The 27,906-nt window shown below is 39.7% G+C and overlaps 1 protein-coding gene across 15 annotated transcripts in view; it reads right to left on the bottom strand.

The window, feature by feature from the left end:
• The window catches only part of LPP (LIM domain containing preferred translocation partner in lipoma), a 674,822-nt gene that overhangs the window by 500,147 nt on the left and 146,769 nt on the right, over positions 1 to 27,906 (bottom strand). For 14 of the 15 annotated variants that reach the window (XM_055308459.1, XM_055308473.1, XM_055308464.1 and 11 more), the window contains one exon: positions 4,618 to 4,681. The gene's annotated coding sequence lies outside the window, so the exon portion shown is untranslated. Of the gene's footprint in view, positions 1 to 4,617; positions 4,682 to 13,683; positions 13,816 to 27,906 lie in introns of those variants that run through there. The other variant, XM_055308468.1, reaches the window with a different exon arrangement.

The raw sequence follows: 27,906 nt of genomic DNA, 5'->3' as shown, positions 1-27,906 counted from the left end.
ACCTGTCAACGGAAGGGAAAAAAAGGGTGTATTTAATTTTTAAAAGGCTGAAGGATGCATATACACTGTTTAGCGCCCCCATGGGTAGTAGAAGCTATGATGATGCACAATCCAAACCACAGAAAGGCGGTTCTGGATTCAGGACCTGGCTCAGATGCACACTTGCTATGGGACCCTGGACTGATCAGAGACTCATGAAAATCAGGACTGAGAGAACCTCTGACATCATCTATTCCACCCCCCTTCTCTTCCCATTGCATGGATGGAGAAACTGAGGTTCGGGGCGAGGTCATTGCTTCAACAGAGTCGAAGCATAGTAATTAGAGCCAGAATTTGAACTTCAGACTGGATAAAATGATTTCCACACTCTGTATTTCAGTATCAGAAGGTCCAAAATATGTGCTTAGATCCAGTGGCCTCTAAATTATCTTTTAAATGATGGATAATTACGACTCTCTCCTCTGGACCTGGAAATTTCATGAAAACATGAGTTTGGTTTGGCAAAGATCAATCCAGCTGCTTCTCAGTCCCAGCCCAGTCCCATAAGAACAAGGCAGAGAGACAGTCTGAAAGAATGAGAGATGTTGCTATTAATCTCCTGTAGCACTGCACCTGGGAATTACAGGCCTTGAACTAGATTTCACTGTGTTGGCTATTACTCTCCTGTCCTCTTGCTTATTAATCCTTCATCTGTCTTCTCTTTATTAATGTTCCCCACTATGCACAGTAAACAGCCAGCTAGGTGCTCATCCTCAGCTTCCTATAATTCACTGGATCAAAAAAGGGCAGGAGGCGGGTGGAGGAAACAGAGGTGATGTCAGGGTCAAGTCATCCCTTACAGGAAGGACTGCAGGGGAATCCATAGTCTCCTAATAAAAAACAGACAGCAGAAGCCAGCCAGTAAGAATATTCTACTGCCCCACGGAATTAACAAAGATGGCTGGAATCCATTTTTGCTTTAAAAGCATCTCATATTCTTGCTTTGACACTGAGACAGGTTTTACCTGAAAAACAATGGCTCTTTAAATACTGGGAAGAGAAAGGACAGTTTATAGAAAGAGATATCTCTCCTAAAACAGAGATACGACTATGGAGTCAGAAGAAAAGTTCTAGGCCAGGATCTGCCACTAGCACCTTGATCCCAAACCTCAGTCTCTGAAATGAGGTAACCTGGCTAGATTGGTTCCTAAAGTCTCCTCTGGTTTTGACATTCTGACCTCTCCTTACAGGTCAATGACTCAACCTACAGAAGTCAAACAGAAGAAGAACCCATAAACGCTGACCAGCGGGTAAGCCTCTAAAAATGAGACCCAGATGATGGAGTAGAGAAACATGGAGGAAGATGGACTTTTTTTTCTTCCTTTCTAACCAGAAACTGAATTTGCTGGAGGTTAGGGATGATCAGTGCATAAACATCCTACCCTAGTGTAGATATAATTCAAATCATTAACTGCTCTTCTGCTATGTAAACACACACACACACACACACACACACACACACACACAAAACTAATAGAGAAATACCTACTTCCAAGCACCGGTTCTGTGGTAGAGTCATAAGACTTTCCTATGACTTCAGAAAAGTAACAGCAGGAGGAAGAAAAGACTGGCTAAGAAATGCAAACACAGACAATAGGACATTTGACTAGAAGTAATGCCATGATCAACTGGTCCAACTCCATCTGTTGTTAGATACTGAACTGGACCCTGGAGAGGGAAAGTGACTTGCCAAGGTGACACAGCCAGAGCTGGGATCATAATTAGATTCTCACGGCGTCTGGTTCACACAACACAACATAAAACACATGGCTTCGCTCCCCAAAACAATGCTATTCTATCTAGGTAACTAAGAAGCACTTTCATGTATAACTACTGCCTCAACCTCCACCTAAAAAAAGCAGTAACTGATTAATTTGACTTAAGGTAGACTAGGGCTGTTTCCATCAAATTATAATAAACAATCCACTCTAGCAATAGAGACAAGTCCATGATAATTAATTCAGTATTATTCATCCCTGCTAATGAATCACCCTGTGGAAAACAAGGATAATCAACCATCTACAGGAGGCCAGAAGCCTATTCTTGTTCAAGTACAGATCTTGCCTATTCCAGAACATTGGGTATCAGCTCTAAATAGTAAACAGGGTATACTGTTTCAGATTCCATGAAGTGCAGCTTTAAATAGATTTGGTTTGGAAATGGAACAGGGGAACACACCACAGTCAGTGGATCAACGTTGAAAGCAGAGAAAAACATGATTACACTCATTAAGTGGGTACCTGTTGACACATCTACTGTCAAGTCTAATTATTTATTTAAACTGTTATTCTTTCTTCATTACTGCCACTGATACCAATTATTACAAGATGATTTTAAATTTCTACAACATGCCCCCAGAATATTTACTTCTCTACCTCCTAAAGGTTATTTGAGAAGTTTTTATCCTTCCCTGCCCACCAATCCCCACCTCCAAAATATTGAGGAAGGATGGATGGATGGATGGATGGATGGATGGATGGATAGCTGGATGGATGGACAGCTGGATGGATAATCAGATATAGATGAAACCCCTCTGTCTCAGGAGCAATCATTTCTTAACCTCCCAAGGCTTGCTTAAACTCCAATTTGCAGTTTCAAGATGGGTTTCAGTGCAGAAGGGGGGCATGGTTACATAGTTTCAAAGCTTACTCTATTAATATTTAACAACTGGCATTTGGAGAAAAGTTAATATACCTGCAGCTTCTCTGAAGGAACCACTTAGGTCTCTGCCTAACAGGGCTATCAAAAACTATAGTACATGTCTACAGGACATTCTTTTCTGATAGATTTATCCATGAAAATACATGAAATAAATTAGAAAGGAGTTTTTGCTGGAGTATTTTACGGACAAGAGAGGGACCCAAAAATGGGCAGGAATCATTCCTGACCAAAATACAGGTTTTTATAACCTTCTCTGTTGTAGGACAGAGAGTAAAATCTAAACAATAAGTGGCTGCTCTGTCTTATTTAATTATAGAGGCGTTTCACAGTCCATACATGACCCCCCTTGTTTGTACATGGCATATTCTTTTTTTTTCCCCAAAGAGTTTATTTATTCACTCATGAGAGACACACACACAGAGAGAGAGAGAGATGCAGAGACACAGGCAGAGGGAGGAGCAGGCTCCATGCAGGGAGCCTGACATGGGACTCGATCCCGGGTCTCCAGGATCTAACCCCGGGCCGAAGGCGGCACTAAACCACTGAGCCATCCGGGCTGCCCTACATGGCATGTTCTTACGGTGAATATTAGCTTTAAAAACCACATTAATTTAAAAAATCATATCAATATAACACCACAATGTCCACTCAGTTCTCAACTATTAACTCTGACAAACATGACAACAAACTTCAATATTTTCAAAGGTCTGTGTAACCGAAGCCACACTGGCAGTTCAAGATCATGTAAATAACATGAAATATTTGCTGAAATATTCAGTAAAACAAATGTCTACAGTATTTTAAATGCTGATATCTTCTTTAAATGCTGAAATCTTCCACAAAGTTGCTATACTTTGGGGCCTGTAGTTAGGAACACCATATTGACCTCTTCACTTCTTTTTCATCCAAGTCTTCTCAAAGACCACATAGAACACTGCAGACCTAACTGGGAAGTGCAAATATTGGCTAGTTAGCCACAAAAGAAAACTCCTATCTTGCAAGTTTTGCTACTCTCATGCTTCCTTTACATATTTTCTTCTTGCCTCTATTTTATTGACAAAATCACGATGAGAATGTTCATTCACCAAAGGCCTAGCTCCTTCGCACTGGCCCCCCAGAAGAGCAGCACTGTAGATACCATGTGTCCTAAGTTCAAAAACCTCTAGCTCATTCTCTGTATTCTTAGCATTTTGTTGTTGTCATTATAGCCTTGAATTATGTCTTTTTCAGATCTTTACTGGACAGCTAAAAGACAGTGATGGAGCTGACAAGAGGAGTTTGGTCCCTTTCAGAGCCAGGAAGCACTGGCAGCCCAGTGTATTGAAAATTTCACTCAAACAAGAGCCAGGACACTGGAGAGAAGCCCTATTGCCACAGGCTAGCTAGGGATACAAAGAGGCAGTAGATAGGAACATAGTACATTATGGGGGCACCTGAGTCGCACAGTTGGTTAAGCATCTGACCCTAGGTTTCAGGTCAGATGGTGATTTCCCAGTTGTGGGATGGAGCCCCATGTCAGGCTCCATGCTCAGCGGGGAGTCTGCTTTGGATTCTCTCTCTCTCTCTCTGTCTCTCTCCCTCTCTCCCTCTCTTTCTCTCTCTAAAGTAGATAAATAAAATTTAAAAAAAAAGAACATTGCACATTATGGACACTTAAATACTTGGTAAATATGAATTTCCTGTGTTGCCTGGATTTTTGTGCTTTTGGAATTAAACCATGAAGACTATAAATTGAAAGGGGAAATTAAATCAAGAAAAGATAAAAAGCTGGTAGTTCATTGCTTTGGCCATTTTTCAGGTTTTGCTGCTCATTAAATGCTTCTGTATTTCTTTGTTGGGAGTAAAATCAACCTTCAATATTATTGCTAGGACACTTATGAGCATTTCATAAATAAAAAGGTGCCGATCCTCTCTTACCTCAGATAGCTAGCTCCTGGAATGGTCAGTGGATGTAAGATTCAGCAAACTACAATGCCAGCGTCTGTAAATGAAATAGGTACACGTTACTCTTAGGTACTAATCTGTATTCTGTATCTTGTCATAAACTCTCTCTATATATATATAGCAGTTTCTTGTTTTGCAAAACATTTTCACATTCATTATCTTGCTTCAATCCATAACAACCCAGCAAAGAAACAGGAAGAGATTGGTCTACTCACTTCACAGGTGAGGAAACAAAAATTCGTGGAGGTACAAGACAGAAGGAGATAGGAACTAGCATATTTCTCATGATTAACTTCACAAATATATTGTATATGACTATTATTGTTGTCATTTTATAGATACAGAAACTAAAGTTCAGAAAGGTGCGTAACTTGCCCAAGACTACACAGTATAATACGTAGTAGGGTACAAGTTTGGACTCTCCAGACTCCGCCTGTTGTTTCAGTGATTTTTCCTTTATAGCTTAGTCTGTCCTGGGCTATTAGGTTAGGAAAATAGAAACAACTCATTGACTTAATTCAGTAGACTGGGTGGAGGAGGGAAGAGTAAAATAAGACCAACTATTTGATTGACATGAGATAGTAGCAAAAACACAAGGGATTTAGAACCTTGTGAGATTTGGAGATTTGGTCTTCCTCTTAACAATGTCCTTAGGCAAATTACTTAAACTCTCTGAGTGTCAATTTCCTTACATGTAAATAAGGATTTTAATATCTACTTCACAGCCAAACTCAGTCACACTTTTTTTTTTTTGGAAGATTTTCCTCCATTATTTCATATCTATAGATATGGACAGTGGTGGTATACAAAACATTAATATTTCTTCCAATGAGCCCATGTTTATCTGATCAAAGAATGACATTAGAAGCACACAGTGCTAGAGAATATCTCTGGGTTGGGAATTTCTTTGATTCATATGCCTAGTTTTAAAACACCGCAATAATTATCAATGTGTATCTCCCATGGCCTCACCTAACAACATTCTTGAAACAAAGAATGTTTGTTTCAAAAGGCAACACCTCAAATTTTAAAAATTAAATTTCCTCTCAACGCCCAAAAGCAAGAGATGCTGCTTTAAGTGAAGGAACTTCAGATACATCACAAATCATTTTAAAGTCTGTGCCTTTGTGCCTAAAGTTTGTCCCTTAGGTGAAGCTTCCAACAGAAGAACATATAGGACTCAAATAAGGTTAAAAATAGAACATGGTTGATAATGCAGCCTGCAAGAAAGTCTTGCATAGGCCACCAAAATCAAAACATTAATCATCTTTATTGCCAATTTTACCAATAAGGAAACCAAACTTCAAAGATTATATGGTTAATATGGATCAGATAAAAATGGAACCTTGAATCTGAACACCAAAATCAGTAAGCACCCTTCTATTACGTGATGCAGTCTCCCATTTGGGAGCACATACCATACAAAAGTGTCAAGGCACCAAAGCCATTTAGTATTGAGCCCTGTTTCTTTAGTGAGTGAAAGGAAAAAAAAGAAAGAGAGAGAGAAGACTTCATATCTGTGGTCTAACCAGAAGTGACACATTATGAAGCTAGGGCAAAAGGAGTGTTTGATGCAGGGTTACTATGCAGACTTTCTCAGCTCTCCCCAGTATAGTTTCAGAGATGCAACATCTTTGGCAAACTCTCAAAACACAAGCCACAGAAACAACAGAAGCCAGCGCCCCTGAATTCTCTCTCATCAAGAAGTCTCATGTTAAGCAGTACAAAAGCTGAAGCCTCCTAGCTAAGAAGTTCATCATCCCCCTCACATGATTGGAGTGTCAAGCATCCCCCAAAACTCATGGGTATTACCTAATGTAATGGAGTTCTCCACTAGACTCATAAAGGTATCTTGGACAACTGGCAAACCCCACTGTAGCATCTGGTTAATAAAGCAAGTCAGTCGTCCTTAGCCGCCTCTGTATTTATAAGTGCTGACCAAGATCCTGGCAGTCTGCATCCTTGGTCAAACCACCCATCCTCTCTCTCAAAAAAAAAAAAAAATAATAATTCTCATCTTCAGAAGCAATTTCAACCCAAAATAAAGAAACCTGTATACTCAACATTTAATTTGCAAAACTTCAACCTATTAATTAAAGTATATGCAAAAGCAAGATTCACCAAGTCAACTTGGAACCAGTACAGAATAATTGATAATTTACACTGTATTTGGGGGAAAACAGCAGTGAATACATGAAGGTAATGAAAAAGAGAGAGAAGAAAGAAATATGATGGGGAACAAGGAAAAAGGCAGAAAGGAATGTAAGAATATGAGAAATGAAGAGAGCAGAGAAAACAGGTATTTCACAAACCATGGTATCTTCTGAACTGACCCCTGCATCCCAGGACAATTTTTTAGCAATACAATTCTACAATGATGATCCTGACATTACGAACACAAATTCCAACCAACCAACACCAGAATCACTGTGGTCAATGTAAAGATATTTCTTAATACTTGATATTTTACAAGTGCTACAATACCAATGAGCAACATAACAGAGCCTTGTAGAAACTTGCACTGAGCCAACAAGTGGGTAACTTGTTAGCATTCTGGTCTCAGATGTCCTTCCTGAATACAGGGGTGTTATCTTGAAAAGAAGAGCTTAATCGGGATCAAGTGCCTAGATTCTGCTCTTGTACTTTAATTCCCAAGTCTTCTGAATTGGAAGTTGTATGAAATATGCATTTTTTTCTAGGTTTCTCTTTTCATAGGTCCTGACTGCGGTTACCCCTAAATCACTTGTGAAAGGGCCAAAAATTACTTTGTCAAGGATTTTGTGCATTTGTCTGAGTTTTTTAAGATTTTATTTATTTATTCATGAGGGACACAGAGAGAGAAGCAGAGACATAAGCAGAGGGAGAAGCAGGCTCCCTGCGGGGAGCCTGATGCGGGATTCGATCCCAGGACCCCGGGATCACACCATGAGCCAAAGGCTCAACCACTAAGCCACCCAGGTGTCTCTGTCTGAGTTTTAAGGTAGTGGTAGAGGTAAGATCGATTTAAATTATTTACTTATTCAAATTAAATCATATACTAGATTTGCTTAAATTAAACAACGGCATAATCTTTAATACAATTATCAGGAAGTCTGTCTCCAAAAACTATGGAAATGTCAGACCAGGCCAAAGGCAATAGGTAACTAACACAGAAAGGCCTCTACTCTCATCACCAGATCCCATACAAAGAGCATTTTTAAATGCACTCTCTCACCCGCCACCCTAAGATACTTATCAAAAATACAACATATTCCATGGCTTATGAATGATTTGGTTGTCTCATTAAAGTAATGTTTGCCAGTATTTAATTGCTTCCCTCCCTGATTTTAATTTCCTCACCTGTCAGCATCTATCAGAGGCACTGAGATCTTCTGACATCCCGGCTGATTGTGTTGAAATTAATCAGATTTTTAAAAAGTAAATTGCTTTGGCCTAAAGGTAATGCTCAGCTTCTTAATGTGATATTTATAAGGGTTCTATCAGTGGAACTTATAATCTGGAAATTAAATGAGAGGCTTGAGGAATCCTAAGCAAAAATATAAGTAGCTTACAAATATCCAACGCTGGACTTTAAAAGGTCAGTATTAAAAAAAAAAAAAAAAAAAAAAAAAAACTTCACTCAACAAGTGCTTACTGAACATTCAGCACTTGCCTGCAGTCACTTGGAGCTAAACAGAGGAGAGTACAACATGAAGCTACCTTAGAAAGCATGCAGAAACAAATAAAACTTAAGTTGAACTTATTTCGACTGAAGCAGCTGATAATCTGGTCACTCAAAAGGTGCATTTTAGATTTATAATTGTGACTGGTTATATACGTTCTGCACTCACACAAATTAATGATTTAACTCCTCATCTCAACCCAGTGAGGCAAAGTCGGTGTTATTGTTAGTAACAGCAGCAATATTCCTATCTGACAAGTAACAAAGCTGAGACACAAAGTGGTGAAAGGATGCCTTCCTAGTGGCCTCATAATGGGCAGACCTGGTCTTGGGATCTAAGTAAAATCAGAAAATGCAGCGTGATCACCTTGGAATGAAGAGAGAAAAAATTCTTTGCAAACCCTCCATACATAATTATTCACTGCTAACTCTTAGGCTCTTATCTATCGGTAACAGTGCTGAAGACACTCAGGAAACCCACAAGCACTAAGCTATTCTATAAGAAGTAAATGAAATGATGGATTGAGAAACACTCTGTAATGTGTCATACTATCATGAGATTATTTTTATGTATTTATGTTATTATTGCTACTTTGGAATGCAGAAATATGCATTTGTGCAGTAATTAGGTCCCAGAAGCAAAACTATAATATCATCACATCTATCTTTCAGTTATTCTGCTGGTTCTAAAGCCCCTAAAATAAACAGAAGAATGAAAAGTGTTGTGTGAATGACTGAAAGGAATAGGAGAGTCAAGGGTAATACACAGAACTTAGTGGTTCCTTTTCACAGAATTGGCTTAATAACCAAACACAACCCAAACCCTAGCAGGGGACTTATCTTTCCAGTAGACTTTAAGCCCCTCACTCAATCTTTAAGTATCCCACCTGCTGTGAAGCTTTTCCCAATCTAGAAAGGTTTGGTGAAGTAGCCTTTCTCACAATGCCTGGATGGATCCATTCCCAGATCATTGAAATTACCACACTGTCTTATCACTTTTATTTCATTATGTGCTTTGAGGAGAGAAACCCTAACTCAGTTTTTTTGAACCCCAAACCCAGAATCTGATTCTTTAGGGCTCAAGAAAATGTTCAATGAATGAATGCATGAACAAATTAAAACAGTGTTTTATGTAATTCCTAGAGCACCTCACTCAACACATGTCATATTAGAAGCTGAGTAGGGGATCCCTGGGTGGCTCAGTGGTTTAGCGCCTGCCTTCAGCCCAGGGGTGTGATCCTGGAGACCCGGGACTGAATCCCACATCGGGCTCCCTGCATGAAGCCTGCTTCTCCCTTTGCCTGTGTCTCTGCCTCTCTTTCTCTCTCTCTGTGTCTTTCATGAATAAATAAATAAAAATCTTTAAAAAAAAAGTGCTGAGTAAATGCTGGTTGAACTGACGTTAATTAAATATTTAATTTAAAAAATATATCATTCAACTAAAAACTCTAAAAGCTATTGAGTGAGGAGTTCAATGAGGAGTTAAGTAATCTGCAATGGCCCAATCATCATTAACCCATTAAAAGGGGGGGACAAATGTTTTCCACAGGAAGAATAATAGAAGCTGATGAATACATGAGCAGAGATGTAGGCAGGAGTTGAAAAAATTCATGTAGATAAAAATAGTATTTTCCAAAAAACCCTGTTAGGTTATAGACAAACTTATAAAGTAAAAGGGAAATGAATCTAGAAGCAATAGGATTTTTTTTAAGGATTAGTATGAATAAAATCTAAAAAGAAAAAACTAGAGGAAGAAAGGGAGAAAGGGAGAAATTCTTCAAATAATTCTAAAAGTCATATTTTTAAAAAGGAAAAAGAAATCATGAAGCAATCAAAAAAACTAAAAGACAACCTACTGAATGGGAGAAAATATTTGCAAATGACGTATCTGATAAAGGGTTAGTGACCAAAATACATAAAGAACTGATACAACTCAACACCCAATCAACCCAAACAATCCAATTAAAAAATGGGCAGAAGACATGAACAGACATTTCACCAACGAAGACATCCAGATGGCCAAGAGACACATGAAAAGATGCTCAGTATCACTCATCATCAGGGAGATTCAAGTCAAAACTACGAGATATCATCTCACCTGTCAGAATGGCTAAAACCAAAAACACAAGAAACAACAAGTGCTGGAAAGGTTGTGGAGAAATAGGAACTCTCCTGCATTGTTGGTGGGAATGCAAACTGGTACAGCCACTGTGGAAAACGGAATGGAGGTTCCTCAAAAAAATTAAAAATACAACTACCATATGATCCAGTAATGCCACTGAGTATTTATCCAATAAATACAAAAATACTAATTTGAAAAGATATATGCACCTCTGCGTTCACTGCAGCATTATTTACAATAGCCGTATCATGGGAGCAGCCTAAGTGTCTACCGACAGACGAACGGGTAAAGAAAAAGTGGTGTACATATACACATATATGTATACACACACACACATATATATATGGAGATCTGAGCTGTTATTTATCTCTCAATATTGGGCAGCTAAATCTCTGAAACACAGAGCTGCAGTGGCCCATCTTTTAATGCTGACTCCTTCCCACATGTCTTGTGTAATATCCTGACTGACAGTGGGAAGGAGTCAGCATATACATACATATATATATGTGGAATATTCCATTCCACATATATACATATATATATTCCACTCCACATATATATACATACATATGTATATATTCCATGTATATATGCATGGAATATTATTCAGCCATACAAAAGAATGAAATCTTGCCATTTGCAACAGCATGGACATAGCTAGAGAGTATTACGCTAAAGTGAAAGGAATCAGTTAGAGAAAGACAAATACCAGATGATTTCAGTCATAAGTGAAATTTAAGAAATAAAACAAAATAAAGAAAAAAGACAAACCAAGAAACAGACTCAACTATAGAGAATAAACTGATGGTTACCAGAAGGGAGGTTGGTGGAGGGATGGCTGAAACAGGTGATGGGGATTAAGAGTACACTTATCACGAGGGGCACTGAGTGATGTGTGGAATTACTGAATCACTATATTGTATACCTGAAACTAATGTAACGCTGTATGTTATGTGTATGTTAACTATACTAGAATTAAAATTTTCAAAAGAGAATCATTGGAAAGATTAAACACAAAAAGAGTTAATCAAGCAAAAAGTAACATTTATTAAACGCACCATGTTTCTGTAACTGAGCTAAGCATTTTGCATACTTCAATCCTTAAAAATGTTCTTGGAAGTCATTATTACACACATTTTGCATCTGAATAAACCAAGGCTCAGTACAATTAAGTAATCTGATTGAGTTCCCCCCACCTAGTAAGTTATGATACTAGAATTTATATCCTAGCTATTTTTCTTTAATTCTGAAGTACAGTTGATACACAATGTTACATTAGTTCCAAGTACACAAGTATTCAATGGATATGCATGGTGAGTCAACAACTCTGTAAGTCATACTACGCTCAGCACAAGCGTAGCTACTACCTGTCACCATACAATGACATCACAGTATCACTGTGCATCACAATATCACTGACTATATTCCCTATGCATGTTCCAGCTTTTAGATACTGGAAAAAGTGTGAGTTTGTGGTTTTAACAGAGAAGCGGGCTTGAAAGAGAACTTTAGAGGTGGAAGGCATGGTGGAAATCTAGAAGTGATGGGGACCAGGGGAGAGAATATAAGCATCCAAACTTGTTTAAGTGCTAGGAGAAAGGCAGCAAGTGAAAGACATGGAGAAATTAAAGCCACCCTTGAGAATCTGAGAACTGGTCATGTATAAGACACATTACACTTCTGCAAAATATACAATGCTAAAACTGTTAGGGTGGAAACAGTGCAAACTCCAGTTTCAGAACAATGCAAAGGAGAGCATGAAACATGAAGCTGTCCAGCAGTAGAACAAACTGCCTCACAAAGAATTGGAAGTGCTCAAGTGGCGGCTCAATGGCCATCTGTCGGGGAAGGCATGTGTAACATCCTGGCAGTGGGAGGGAGTCAGCATTAAAAGATGGGCCATGGCAGCTCTGTGTTTCAGAGATTTAGCTGCCCAATATTGAGAGATAAACAACAGCTCAGATCTCCAGATACAAATTTGAAGAATGGCCTTTGAAGAAGAGACCCCTGGGTAAAAATAGCATCCATTCGGCACATCCATGGGGTGGCTGGGATGAGCCACACACAAGTGCCCGGGCTCAAGAAGTTCACAGGAGAACACATTTTAAAGAGTTAAAACAGAACTACTGGTAGGCAATAAGTGAGCCTAATAAATGGCTAGACAAGAGCCATAACCAGAATATCAGAAAGAAAGAGAAAAACTGAAATGGAAGCAAGGACAGAAACCATTAGAAAAGGAAGTTATCGAAGGCCTAAGTTTAGGGAAAAGCTGATTCACAGGGGTAACCAAAGGTCAAATCATAGCTCACTTTTGGGAAACCCAGACAGACATGGAGGAAGAAGAATGTTAGAAAACAAAGTTTAAAAAAAAAAACAAAACGCAAAAAAGCTCCCAGGTGGGAGAGAGCAATGCAATGCTGAATGAGAAGTAGGAACAAAGGAGATCTCACAAAAGAACACTCAACGTACTGGAAATTGAGAGAAGGATCCATTTGAAAGTGCACAAACCCACGTTTCACAGTCTGCCAGATTCACTCATTTTCATATAATGTAACATATCTCAACCTGATGATCCCCCCAAAAAATTCACTGTCAACAGGAGAGGGGTCCTGAAGAGAAAATGTGCTACCGGGGTCCAGTGCTATAGCCCCTCCCAGCATCCGCCAGCACCATGCCAGTCTGACCAGTTCTTACTGAAGGAAATAGATCACATAAAATATTGACATCAGCAAAAGCAGAGGTAAAGGGTAATTTTGGTTGCATGACCTCCCTCCTACATGAAAGATAAAAGAAAAAGATAACAGAATTATAATAGAGAAGTGGGAGGTGGAGGTCTTCTAGTGAGATGACTTTGCTGTGACAGAAAAGGGAATGGGTGGATGCAGTAACTTGTCCTGTGACTATGAGTGAGTCCAGGTGAAGAAGGAAGTGGCAATGTCAGCCCAAACTCCCTGAGTCTCCCCCCACCTGCCCCGCAAAGCTGGGATTCTAAACCAGAAAATGAACAAGCACTGAACCGCTCCTGCAACTTCTCTCAGGTCTTGGCAAAGACAGAACCTGTTCTGTTTAAAGAGCAGCAGCGGTCACTACTGAAAAGTGGGAAAGAGGACAGTGGTGTGGTAGTGAGCACAGAGCGGGGAAAACATGCAAAGGGCTTAACATGAAAAAAAAAAAAAAACAATGGAAATCTTTCCAAATAAATTCAATAACTATATAAATTGGACACCACATATTCACAAAATTCAGAAACATCTACCTTGAGATTCCTAAAACTGGCACAGGAAGTTAAAAGAAGAAAAGAGGAATTCACTAATATCTGGGTTCTTGTCCAAGCACTGCTACTAACCAGTGCTGTGGTCCTGGCTAGGTCCCTTTCAGCACTGCTGACCTGAAAAATGAAAGGACAGGATTAGATGATTGGCTCTCAATGTCCATGATGAGTGTTTTTCACAGCATTGACATCTGCACCAATGGTGCAAAAGCAATCAAGAGTGGGTAAAAATGGCCAGAGTCTTAACACGAATCAAGCAGTAGCACCACAATGATTCTCAAGGGTAGCTTTAATTTCTCCGTCTCCTTCACTTCTTGCTACCTCTCTCTTAGCACTTCATTAAGTTTGGATGCTTATATTCTCCCCTATGACCCGCTCCACATCACTTTCTAGATTTCCACCATTCCTTCCTCTAAAGTTCTCTCTCAAACCCACTTCTCTTTGTTAGATACTAGAAACAGTATGAGTATCTAAAAGCTGGGACATGCATAGGGAATATAGTCAGTGACGTTGTAACGTCATTGTACGGTGACAGGTGGTAGCTACACTTGTGAGCATGGCATGACTTACAGAGTTGTTGAATTTACCATGTGTATCCTTGGAACACTTGTGTACTTCCAACTAATGTAAAACTGTGTTATATCAACTGTACTTCAATAATTAAAGAAAAATGGCCAGTGTGTGTACTTTTCACCACCAGGTACCCACAGTAAAGGAAAGACAGGATAGGTTCACTTACAACAGGATACAACAGGAGAACAGGATAGGTTCTCCTCCATGCACTAAAACTTATTTTATTAAACTCAATCCTTGAACACGTCTTTTTAAATATTCTATGTGACAAAATAGAAAGTAGGCATAAAGACCTTCTGTTGAATCCCAAACTACAATGATCATCTCGAAGAAATGCACTGTGTGACTGAGTCAAGAGCTAAACAGCAGGTTGCGTGGAACATCATTTTTATTTGAAAGAATGACTGACGTACCACGGTCATTCAGACTTGCTCTTGCCAGATACTGTCTCAAAAATAAACCAAGAGAATCCATCATTTCAAGGAAAACAACTAACGGTATTTGTTGCAAATGATAAAAATCAGTTTTAGAGTGAAAATTAGAATTTCAAAAACACTGCATCTACTACTATTATATACTTGACATATTCCTTTTTTAAAAGATTTTATTTATTTATTCATGAGAGACACACACACACAGAGAGAGAGAGAGAGAGAGGCAGAGACACAGGCAGAGGGAGAAGCAGGCTCCACACAGGGAGCTCGACATGGGACTCCAGCCTGGGTCTCCAGGATCAGGCCCTGGGCTGAAGGCAGCACTAAACCACTGAGCCACCCAGGCTGCCCAACATGACATATTCCTAATAATTGAAATACTTTTTTGATGAAAGCAGTGGTGATATTAATGAATGTGATTTACTGTTGTTCTTACACAATGAAACTTGTCAACATTTGGAAGATACGTATAACTCAGTAACCCAGTACTTCCAAATGACCAATTTGTGGTGTTATACAGAGGTGGAGATCGATTCAAAGTGAATATTAGATCAGTGAATTTTAATATAACAAAGTATAAAGAAGTTTATTGATATGAGCTGCAACTGCACATTAGGAAACTACCACTTGTCAAGTTTTGGTGTAGGTTCAAAGAAGAAAATCCATAATTACATCTTTTCTACTTCATTTTTCCAACCCTTGTTGTAAATTCTAGATTTTCTTTATAAACTTTAATCAAAGCCTATGTCGTGGAGATCCCTGGGTGGCTCAGTGGTTTGGCGCCTGCCTTCGGCTCAGGGCATGATCCTGGAGTCCCGGGATCGAGTCCCACATCGGGCTCCCTGCATGATGCCTGCTTCTCCCTCTGCCTGTGTCTCTGCCTCTCTCTCTCTCTCTCTCTCTCTCTCCTTGTGTCTCTCATGAATAAATAAATAAAATCTTAAAAAAAAATATGTCATGACACATTGTTATTCCCCTATTTTTTCTTTTGCTTCTTTTGGGAAATGTGCTTATTTTTATACAAACATTTTTCTTTAAAATCTTTTATTTCCATTGTAACTTCTAAGATGAGTATCATTGGCTATCACCCACATAAACAAAAACTCATTGAAGAATGTAAAGAGGACCTGATACCAAACCATAGCACTTAGGCAGGACTTATATACGCTCCCTTTCTGCCCAGTACCAAACCCCTTTGGTTCTAAACCATTAGGGGAGACACAGGGCAACTCAGCAATGCCTTCAGACCCTGCTACCTGTTTACTGTTATGTAGTGGCCACATCAGTGAACATTTGTAAACACTGAAATATCTATATGACTTCACCACGGGGTAGGCCAGCAGGCACTGGTCAGTAGGGCACTGAGATCAGAATCCACACTCCACTGCTATTTGAGGTATACTCTTGGTCAATAGACAAAATCTCTCTATACCTGTTTCCTTAATGTGAAATAAGAATGGCAACAGAGGTACATCATAAGATTTACTGTGTAGTTCCACTGAAATGATCCTTAAAATCCCTACTACAGGGGCACCTGGGTGGCTCATTTGGTTAACCATCTGCCTTCGGCTCAGTCATGATCTCGGGGTCCTAGAATCAATCCCTGCATTGGGCTCTCCTCTCAATGGGGAATCTGCTTCTCCCTCTGTCTCCCTTTGTCTACCTGCTAACCCCCCTGCTCGTGTGCGTGTGTGTGTGCTCAAATACATACATACATACAAAGCTTACTACATGCAAGCATATAATAAAAACTCAGGAAATCTTACCCACTGTTATTATAACTAGGATATCTCATCATTGTTTGCAATGTACATGAAAGAAATAAAAACAATTTAACCATATAGCATCAAGGGTTCAAAATCTATCCCAGTTGCTGACACGTTCAGCTCCATGAAAACTCAGAGGCAAAAGTATCCAGGACTTGTTATTTCTCATCCCCAAAGCAAAAAAAATCTGTCTTTGGCCAGGAATGGAAGCAGGGCTGTAATAATGACCAGGCATTGGATAAGTTCCTCAACTTCCTCTGGTGGAAAGAACAAGGAAGGAGTGCATCGTCGACATCATTCTCCGAGCACTGCAGAGACAGGTCAAACGACAGACAGGGAGTGAGAATCCAAACCTAGTTCCCAACCAGACAAGAGAGGGGACTTTGACTTTCCCTTTTGTTTCGGCAAAAAGTCATGTTCATTTCATCGCTTAACCCCATGAAGAACCCAGCAGGAACAAGGCTGGGGAAAAATAAGGATGCTTGTCAATCCGAGGTCAAACCAAAGAAAAAGAGATGCCCTCATACTGCTAAGAATAGATTGTATGTAGGAGAGAGGAGGTGCCTAATAAATTTCTTTCAATTAAAAATAAAATCCGGAAGAACACACACATGCACGATTACCTACAATTTCTTTATAAAGATATAAAGGTATTAATCATTGAACTAGTTATATTGGTGAGGCCCAATTTAATTTTTAAAGAAAAAAACATGATGCCGCCTTTATTTTACTTCATTTCATCAACTCTACGTACAACCACTCAATTGTCAGTATCTTACTAGCCCAGTGAGACTTTAACTGCTGATTTAATACAATGATGTAAGTTATGCTTCCAGAATAATGTATAGAAACGATTATGCCCCCTTAACAGCACTTGGATCTTCAATCAGGAAATTCAATTTTAGCTGCAAAACTATGTTTTGGCAAAAGTGCAATTGAACTCAGTGTACTTGTCACATTTCTAAATATACTCCGGTCACCATGACAACAAGGGAGACTGATGGATCGCTTAAAAGAGTACGGTATATTTAATTGTCAGCATTTTAAACTGACTCAGAAAAATGCTGTGTGATAGGTCTACTCACCATGGTTACTGCCGGCTGAGTCCATAATAATAAAGGCTCACATACGCACATCGAAAGCGTGCGCGCAAAGAACGTAAAAGTCATAAGGCCCTGTATTTCCAGCCACACTATGCGCTAAACCGAAAGTATTAGCAAGGGTTTGTTCTCATTAAGGTGCCACTCGAGAACCCCTCTCCCAGACTGTCAGGATCCGCTTCTGTACCCAAGGTTGTAACAGCAAACCCCAACTCAGATTCCAACGCCTGGTCCCTGTCTTAGACTAAAGATAAAGATGAACTCAAGGCTATTTTCTCCCAGAATAGGAGATGAGGGACTCTTTCTCTTTCCTTCCATGTAGACGTATTCCCCAGCAATAATCTTCTGGGATCCATACATCTCCTAAACAACCATTTTCCTGAGCACTACTCCTATGCCTAATGGTAGGCAATCTTCTACAGGCTGGGAACAGACTGACAACAAATAGATACTGTCACCGCATTTTGGGAGTTGATACCCTCAGACCAGGGTAGACAAAGACACAAAGAATCCATTAAAGAGAATGAAATAATCCAAATGAACTGATCCATTAGAGTGCACTATACACAGTGCCTCGCCCATAGTGAGCACTCAGCAAATCATGACCATCATTATTTTAACTAAGATATCCCTCACCAAAAGAGTCTGCAATATACAAGAAGAAAGCAAAGACACGGTAACCATGCTTCCAGAGAACGGTGCTACATGGAACGTAAAACAAGATAAAGGGAGAAAGTGATGGAGAGGGGAGAGGTTTGCTACATTAGCTGTAGGTTAAGGAAGATCTCGCCGAGGAGATGTCGTTTGTACTGAGCCTGGAATGAAGAGTCCAAGCCAGTCATAGACAGAATGAGAAGAAGGTCATGTGGGAACAAAACTGGCTTATACATGGGACCAAAGGAAGGTTCATGTGTCCTTACCGAATAAAGTGATCATGGAGTAGGAGACAAGAGAAGCCCACCTCACAGTGCCTTGCAGGCCACAAGAAGGTCTTCTGAATGTTTCTAGATACCAAGAAGCCACTATATGGCAGGGGGTGAGATGTGATCCAATTAACAATTTAAGAAGATCTCATCATGTGGTGTGGAGAAGGGCAACAAAGGGAAATCATAAAAGTATAGAGACCATTTCAGAGACTCTATTGTCATAGTCAAAGTCATGGATGGTAACCGGGATTGAATTGCTATTCTCCTATTCCAATGCCTTTCCATGGCCCCATGCTTCCCCTCTCGACCACCTGTTGCAAAAGAGGCACTAAGAGCAACTAGAGACAGGAAATAGTCCAAAGGCAGAACACGCACACACTGATAAGAAGCTACTCTTGAGCGAATGAGTTGGATGGAGGCCCCACAGCAGGGTGATGAACATGCCCTGTGATTCAGCAGGTCTGTGAGGGCCTCGAGATGCTGTATTTGCAGCAAGCTGTGAGGCATGCTGGTGGTGCCACAGGCCCAGGAACCACACTTTAGAAGCAGGCTCTCAGAGAGCCTGGAGGCAGGAACACCAGTACAGCAGGAGGCAATGAGTGCTCGGCTTAGAGTAATAGCAGGTAGAAGAGAGAAGAAGGGAAAAATCCAAGGGAGGTGGCAAAAAAAAGAGATACAGTCCAAGACTTAACGACAAATAACCCATGAGTGAAAATAAAAAAGAAGATGGTGGAATTGATTTTGAGCTTTCTTTAATTGCATTATTCACTGTGCAGTTCCCATTTATCTAGTGCAAACCACTTTCACAGTGAATACTTCCTGTGGCCACAGTTATCCCTATGAGATAGGGCCAAGGAAATGATTGTGGTGACAGATAATAATAAGAATAATATCAATAATACCAATCATTTATTTAGAGTTTCTTCTGTGCCAGGTCCCTTACAGAGTGCAAGGTCTCCATGCTGACAACAACCCTATTCCTATCCCACATAGGGCAAAAGTGAAACTCAGAAACCCCATGTAGCTTACTCAAAGTCCCTCCTGCTTCAGCCGGATTCAAACACAGGAACATACTGTGAAATCCGTTACCCTCACCTCCACTGTGCCTAAAAAGTTGAATCTATGGCAGAAGCAGATGCCCAGTTGGGGTACCCCTCCTCAAAGCTTCCAGACTGCAAGTGGCAACACTTGATTCATGGACTCTGGGAGCTTAAGAGTGAAGTACGCAAGGTCAAGTGCCCGGTCCGTAGCAGAACGTGACTCATTTCCTAGCTCCATAACACAAGCGTAGCTTGAGTGTTTTCACGCTCCTGCTCAGACTCTGTCCTGTACCCACACTCCAGGGCTCTTCCATGGCCCCGTTCTTACCTTCTCAGCTTTATTCTGTTTTTGCTCTACAACTTTGCAGAGAGTGTAACTGGCTCTCTACACGGTGATGGTTTGGAGTGAGAAAGAGGCCCTTGTTTGTGAAGATGCATGGTGAACGGTAGTGGATATTGACAAGACATCAGTAGATAAGAAAGATGAGCTGAGACATTTCCCCAGCCCAGGAAGTGGGTAAGAAATGAGCCACAAGATCTTCCTTCTAATCACCCACACTGTGCTTTCCCAGGATGATTCACAGGTATGGCTCCACAGACCTGACAAAGGGGACCATCGTCAGGAAGATGAAAGGATGTTTTTATGCCTGCTCTCGCTTTTTTTATTTGTTCCTTCTTGAGTAATAACTATTAATTGTGCTATGCGGGCAGTGCAGAGATGAGTCTACCGGGAAGCCAGCACAAATCCATCAAGTGCTTTTAGTCCCAGCTTTTTAGAAGCAATTGCTTACCACATTTTCCCTGCTCTTTTTCTCAAAGCTAAAATTAAAGTGGAACTTACCCCCTGGTTACCCAGCACCGTCCTCTCCACCTCCAAAATGAAGACAGACGACGGCTATTGGTTTTTCACCAACAAAATCACAGGACTTGTGTGGAAAAAAAAAATCCATTTAGTGTTTATAAAGCCCAAGAATCGGTCCCCAAAATAGGTGCTCCCTTTACATTAACGTATGATGATCTCATGAAGCAGAGATTGTCCATTTGGACAGATGAAGAATTAATGCTCAGAGACGGTATGTTATTTGTCCAGAATCCAACAACCAGAAAATAGGAGAATCGGAAAGTAAACACAGGCCTTCTGACTCCAAGGCCAATCCTTTCTCCACTCATTACTGCTGCCCTGTACACTTCCAAGAGAACCCGTGATCTTCCATCCTGTTCTGCAGAAGAATCAAAGCTTTAACTATTTCTTAGAAATAAGAAATATAAAAAAAACAAAGTTATTATTTTTTAATTAAAAAAAAGAAATAAGAAATATAAGAAATAGTTGTATAACCAACTATTTGGTTTGTATAACCAAAAGGGCTCTTTCGAGAGGTCGCTTCCAGGAGTAGTGAGCAACACAGCCATCATAGACTCTACAAGGCTTGCCCCTGACCAAGGTGACATGTTCTTAACTACAGCTGGACTCACGGATCAGTAGAATCTGCACCGTGCCTAACATGGAGTCATGGAAGCTCTTGAATTTCCCAGCACAGGTCTCTGACCAAACAACATCTAAGAAAAACTGTCTCCTCACCCAGCCCCAGGGCTTGCACCAAAGACGAAAGAATCAGGGGAGTACATATAATGGAACACTGAAGGCCTGTGAGTCCTGAGTTCATACAGGCTTTGGCTTGTTATGAAGTATAATAAAAATTGAAAAACAAACAAATGAAAAGTTAACGCAGTCTAAGCTTAAACTCATCTCTTATTATTCCCACATCCTCCATTGTATCGGTAGATATTAGAAAGAATCAAACATGAGGGAAAGTAAGAATAATCCAGTCTTCAGGGCCTTAAATATACTGTCTGAACAAGGTGAAGATTAATATGTGAAAGCAGCATCCTTTTTTGTCTCCCCTTCCCCAGAGGGGTGATGAGGTTAAGCATTTTGAAAAGATTCTTTATCACAAGCAGAGCTGACAGGGACACCTGATGAGAATGGTAATCAAATCAAGAAGTAAATAAACACTTGGATCAATGTTCTTTAATTTGGGTGGTTGACTTAAGAAGAAGGGTTGCCTTATAAAGGTAGATATTTGTCTCTTCCAGCCATAAATACAGGGTAGCTTCATAAGGTTTTCTCTTTTTTAAATGTTATTTTGTTTCTCAACAAATGCCAGCTAACCACCTATGTGCTAGCTAATGTGTGGTTTTGGGGAAAAGGATGGTAGAAAGAGAGAAGGGCACAATCCCTATTTTCAAAGAGCTCAAAGTCTGGTACCTAAGGCCAAGCACAAAATGTTGTGATTTTTTTTTAAGTCAGCAAGTTATGTTCTCAATTATGAAAATACCAAATGTCAGATTCTTCTCCAGTCCAAGCAATAATGTAAAATGAGCCAATTCTTCTGAATCAGATTTTTTTAATGAAAATTATGACTGTTGAAGCTTTTCCTTTTAATGCCAACATTATTAGAACTCAGGGAAGAACACAAGGTCAATTTACTGTGTTCCATATTCTTCCCAGGCGCAAACTACCATCCAACAGAAATATAATGTGAGCCACATACACAATTTTAAATGTTCTAGTAGTTACATTTTAAAATAATAGAAAATAAAATCAAATGAATAGAGAAAGATTTATTTTACAAATATATACAAAATATTACCCTTTTAACACTGACACCAGCCACACTTCAAGTGCTCAATGGTCAGATGTGGCTACTGGCTATCACACTGGCTAACACATCCCCAGCCTCTCCTTACCTCCCAGTAAGTGAACAAAGCAAAATGTTTGGTGGAGACAGAGAGACGGGTTTTACAATAGACATCAAGATACATAGGTTCCCACAGGCAGACCCAACCCAGTCAATATTGCCAATTATTTCTCTAAATCTTAAATCTCACAATCAAGAGCTTGCAGGATACTGCTAGCAAATGGCCCTACCCTGTATGTAAAGATGAAGAGAACCAAACAAGACCAAGGATTACTACCAACAAAAGAGCAACTTAGCCACTCTACCCACTGGGATGCTGGTTTTGGTCCATGGTTCTGTTCCCTCATCAAATGATAAAGAGCTCTCCCTCCATCACTCTCCATACTTCTTCCTTCATGACAGGAAGAGGGGTGACTCTATCTGATCCGTAAATGGCTGACATCCATGACACCACAGTAATGAAGGGAAGTCATTCTCCAGAAGTCATGAGGAGGGACAGGTGAGGCCCACCTCTCACTTTCACTTGCTTTCCTTAGTGTTCTCCTTTCTGTTGGAGACTTGATTTCTATGCAGTTAGAACTGCACCTGATTCCTGTGCAGAACACTAAGAATCCACAAAACCGGCATTATAGCTCAGGTCTCCCCTCGGGCAGGCCCCAGGGTTAAAACAGGACAGACTGGCAAACCTGATCAGGGGCCTCAGGTCCACACCACATTTCCTCACTGAGCTGTGGGAGCTGCCTGCTTTGAGAGTGCAAGCCCTCCACCACAATGAAGCTAGTAGTCTGAAGACCAGTGAGCAGTTGTCACCACTAATTTGCCAAAGTGCCAGAGTGTTAATAGTCTTAGACGAAGGTTGTTAGTTAAAACTTAACAAAACAAAACTGATCACCAGCAAGGCTAACATCTCTGTAACAGGATCACCTCAGGTTAAGATCACGTACTTCCCAACATGAATCCATAGGAAAGGCACTTGGCCTGTATGGTGGGCTTCCCCAGAATCGACAACCCCACTCTGATGATAGAACATGAGACAAACCCAAACAGAGGGACATTCTACAAAATACCTGCCCAGGAAACTCAGAAAGGATCAAGGTCATGAGAAACAAGGAAAGGTCGAGCAACAGTTACAGAAAGAGGAGACTAAAAGGACACAATGAATAAATGCAGAATAAATCCTGAACTGGACCATGGAAGAGATAAAAAGGCATTCATGGAGAAACAGGTGCATCTAACGCATCTGCAGTATAATTTACTGTGTTGTACCAGCCATAATCTCTTAGCTTTGACAGATGTATTTGGTTATACAAGATATTACTATTAGGGGAAGCTAGGTGAAGGCCTGCAGGGACTCTGTTACCAGTTACTATTGCTAGTTACTATTTTTGTAACTCACCAACAGCAACATGGTAAACATTACCGGGGATGAATACCCTCAGGCTGCTTCTAGCCAAATTGAAACTCTTGTCAGGAAAAAGAGCTGACAACACTGAACAACAAGAAAAGACATTACACAAAATGATTTCTCGCCTTGTATTGTCCTTATAATAAATTAAAAAGTATCTTAAATGCATTTGATTAGTTAAAAGGTTCACTGGAAGCTAGGAATTAACTGAATTAAAGATATTTTTAAATTATAAATAAAGAAAGGAACAGAATGAGGAAGACTGGCTTTGCCAAAAAGTAAATTATAATTGAAAATTTCCCATTTTTCCTATTTTTTTAAAAATTTTATTTTATTTTTGGACCAGCAAAAGATAGAGAATCATCTTCCCAAATCATGGTTGAAGGTTTCAGATAGTAATATTGTCCCTATTTAACTGACGTTAAGGGAAAAAAAGTTCAGCCAACAACATTCACAGGGTTTTCAGAGATTCAATGTATCTAGACCTTTTCATTCCCACCCCAAGTGTTAGTGAAACTATATAACCTAGCCTGGGAAAAACTATTTTCAAAAAATCAGGATACATTTTTTTTTTTTCTCCTCAAATCTCTCTTTCAAAAGTCAGTTCATTTTCAATTCAGGTTACTTGATTCAGCAAAACCAATCAAAGATCAAATAATAAGAAAAATTAAAGTCTACCATCTTGCACAGATGGTAGACTATCTATCTACCCACGTGAGTGGGTAGGCGGATGGATGGTTGGGTAGATAGATTATAGATAGATGATGAAAGAAAGAAAAAAAAGAAAAGAAAAGAAAGGAAAGGAAAGGAAAGGAAAGGAAAGGAAAGGAAAGGAAAGGGAGAAAGAAAGAGAAAGAGAGAGAGAGAGAAAGAAAGAAAAAAAGAAGGAAAGACAAACCAGAATAAAAGCTACAGTTATTCAAGCCCAATTTATAAGCTCAAGTCCTCTGCTAAAGGAAATGGACTTTTAAAAACATTTTACTCCTTCCTGAACCCTCAACACTCTTAACAATAATATCAAAATATTTGCCAAGTATTTTTTTCTCATCCTACTTTTACAAAAATGTTTGCCCTCCAACAAAGGTAGTGAGCATTACAGAAATCAAGGTAGGGAGATCAACATTTTTTGGATGAGCAAACAGTAAACCAAAAAAGAAAAACAGAATGACCCACTTGCCTCTTTCCCATCAGAACCCTTCTTAAACATTCCTTCAGATGTTCAGACTTTAAATTAAAAGGCAAAACCGAAAACAAATTTTTTTAAAAAGGCAAGTACTGTGAATAAAGTACCACACTAAATAACAGAATACAAAGACAAAGAATACAAGGCACTTCCTGGCCCTTTGTTCTGATAGAAGCTTTGGAACTGCTTCCATCCGACTCTGAGGGCATCTGGCAGGCCTTCTTGGACATGGCTCTTCTCTGAGGGCACGGGTTTCCCTGCAGCCTCTCTATCTGCACCCTCCTGACCCCCTACACTCCAGATACACAGGGTTCAAAGCCAGTGCCAGCATTTTTTTGATGCCTCTTGTCACCTCTAGACTATAGCTCCACTGTCACACAACCAGATTCTAGCCTCCTCCTCTTCCACCTCTAATTTTTGCTTTTACTTCTCCACTTGGAGACTCCCAATTCCTTGGATCTACCTTTTTACCCTGTGGGCCAACCCCTCGTGGCAGCCTTTTTCCCTGGCTCAAGGTGGAACCCATATATGGTAACATTTCAGGCTTTATTTTAGTCCTTCATCTGAACTACCTTCCCAGCTCTCACACTCAATTGTGCATTCAATAAAACCCTAAGAAGCTAAGACACCAATAGTGCAAAAGATCTTCAGTGATGACCCTCCCAATTTATAGGGTAGAGTTAATTAAGCATTTCCTTACTCATTACCTCATTTGATTCCCGTGACTCTGTAAGTTAGACACAACATAATTGGATGCCCATTGAAGAGAAGAGGAAATGAAGATGCAAACGAAGAAGGGAAGTAATATCTACCAAGATTTGGGGCACTGCTACCAAGGTCTGGAGCACTGCTGCAATCTGAACCCAAATCTCCTCACATGTAGCCCAGGGTGCTTTCCATCATCACCCCATGGATCTGAGGCTCTGGGATCCCATGAGCAAAAAATGACACATCAGTAATGGTGAGGACAAATCATTACCCTACACCAGAATTAAACTAGTATTTTTACTTGACTTAGAAAGGGGGAAATTAAAAAAAAAAAAAAAAACTAAAAAAAGTTCTCCAACTGATTCTGGTAGAGACGATTAGCAGAAATATCTTGCAAAGAACGTAGGTGTCCTGGAAGACTCATCGCCGTCATCATTATAATTTCTAATCATGCTGTGTGGGCAGGTGTCCGTGTAGCAGAAACACCACTGGCACCCAGATTAGCAGTTTCATCGGGAGACTAGAAACTAAGTCTGCAATTCTTAGACCTCAAAGTCTGAATCACAGCTTTCCCCTCAGGGATCAGCAAATATGCAGTCTGTGCCTTAGCAAGGGCTGTTGGGCCTGCCACGAGAGGTAATCAAAAACCAGGGCCATCCAAAAACACACAGTGGAGCAAGGTACAGGAAGCTTCCTGTGAGCCTGGAAATACCACTAGATTCAGAAACAGAAGGCCAGAGTTGTATTCCCACATGATGGCTCTAATTCACTGAGTAACTTTGAATGAATCATTTGCCTTCTTTGCATTTTTGTTTTCGTTCTCATCTGAAAATTGAGAGTTTTTCAACTATTGGTTTTCAAATGAGACATGGGATAAGATCAGGAGGGAAGGCAGCCAGCAGCAGTCTTGGGCTTCCCCTGGCGCAGCACCCTCCCCGCCAACTGCAGCACATCTGTTTTAATCATTTTACCTCTAGGGTTGGGCTTCTCTGTAAGATTTAGCTTCAACAAAGGGGCCAAACCCACAAAAATCATGGGCATGGTATCTGCTAACCCGTCAGCTCTTAACATTCTGATTCTACTCACATATGTTTCTTCCTCAGCTAATCTTTGCAGAGATCTTTTTACCTAGTTTTACTTGATTGGGGGGAAATTGTTATCGGTAGACTTTACAAATAAATACATGAATAACATACTCTGAAAATGTAATGTGAAGCATGTCAATATTTTCTTATGCTTCCACATGAGCAGATGCCTAGAGAGAATGGCCAAAGACAGCAGAGAATAACTAGGGCTGTCACACAAATCCCATAATTATTTCACAGGGGTTTATTTATTCATACAAAAATTGTGCTTAAGCACCTGCTATGTGATAGGCATTATGGTAGTCTCAAAGTGAACAGACAAGGTTCTTGTCCGGTGAGGCTTATTCTAATTGGATCTCGCATTTTTCAAATTTACATTAACAAAAAAGCAGAAACAAAAATTGATGAATTAAGAGTCAAGCTCAAACAATTAGCAAAACAACAAAATGAGCCCGGGCAAAGCAAAAGAAACATATTATTGACAATTTTTAGGAGCAAATTAAGAACAGTAGAGCCGATAAATAAGTGCAAGAGCTGTTTTCTGAAAAAATAACAACTAAACTCTGTGAAACTAATCAAAAGAGGAGATAGAGAACTAAAACACAAAACCACAAAACTTTCAGTAATAATGTAGAAATAACCATAAACACAAAGGAAATGAAAAAATTGGAAGAAATTATTTAGCTCCATGCAAATCTATTTGAAATAGGTGACTTTCCTAAAATACAATTAACAAAATAACCACAGAAGAGATATAAAATCAAATTAGTCCAATTAGGATGGGAGAAATATAAAAATTTGTCAAAGTGGAAACAACTCCACCCCTCCAAAAAAGGCACCAAATCAAGGCAGTTTCACAGGGGAATTCTATCACATATTTAAGGAACAGATCATCTAAGTGGTATTCACACTATCTCAAAAAGAAGCAAAGAAAAAAAAAAGGTCTCCAAATTATTTTATGATGATTTAAGCGTAACTTTTATAGTGGAATTGGGCAATGCAAATAGACACATATACCCACCTGCACAATTTTCAAATAATCTCAATTAGGAAAATTGATGCAAACATTGTTAATAAATTATTAACCTCTAAATTCCATCAAGACTAAAAATATAATGCATAAACTATGACTAAGTGGATATTATTCCAGGAACACTAGCATGATTTCATGTTTGAAAAATGTATTTATATATTTCACCAAATTACAGAACAAAAGATAAAAATCTAAGATATTTTCTCAACAAACAGAAAAGGAGACAACACATGATGATTTCCCTAGTTTCCAAAAA

The sequence above is a fragment of the Nyctereutes procyonoides genome, unplaced genomic scaffold (genome assembly GCF_905146905.1).
Source record: "Nyctereutes procyonoides isolate TBG_1078 unplaced genomic scaffold, NYPRO_anot_genome, whole genome shotgun sequence".
NCBI lineage: Eukaryota > Metazoa > Chordata > Mammalia > Carnivora > Canidae > Nyctereutes > Nyctereutes procyonoides.
The sequence above is the reverse complement of the archived record's forward strand: the minus strand, read 5'-3'. Positions and strand labels throughout refer to the sequence as shown.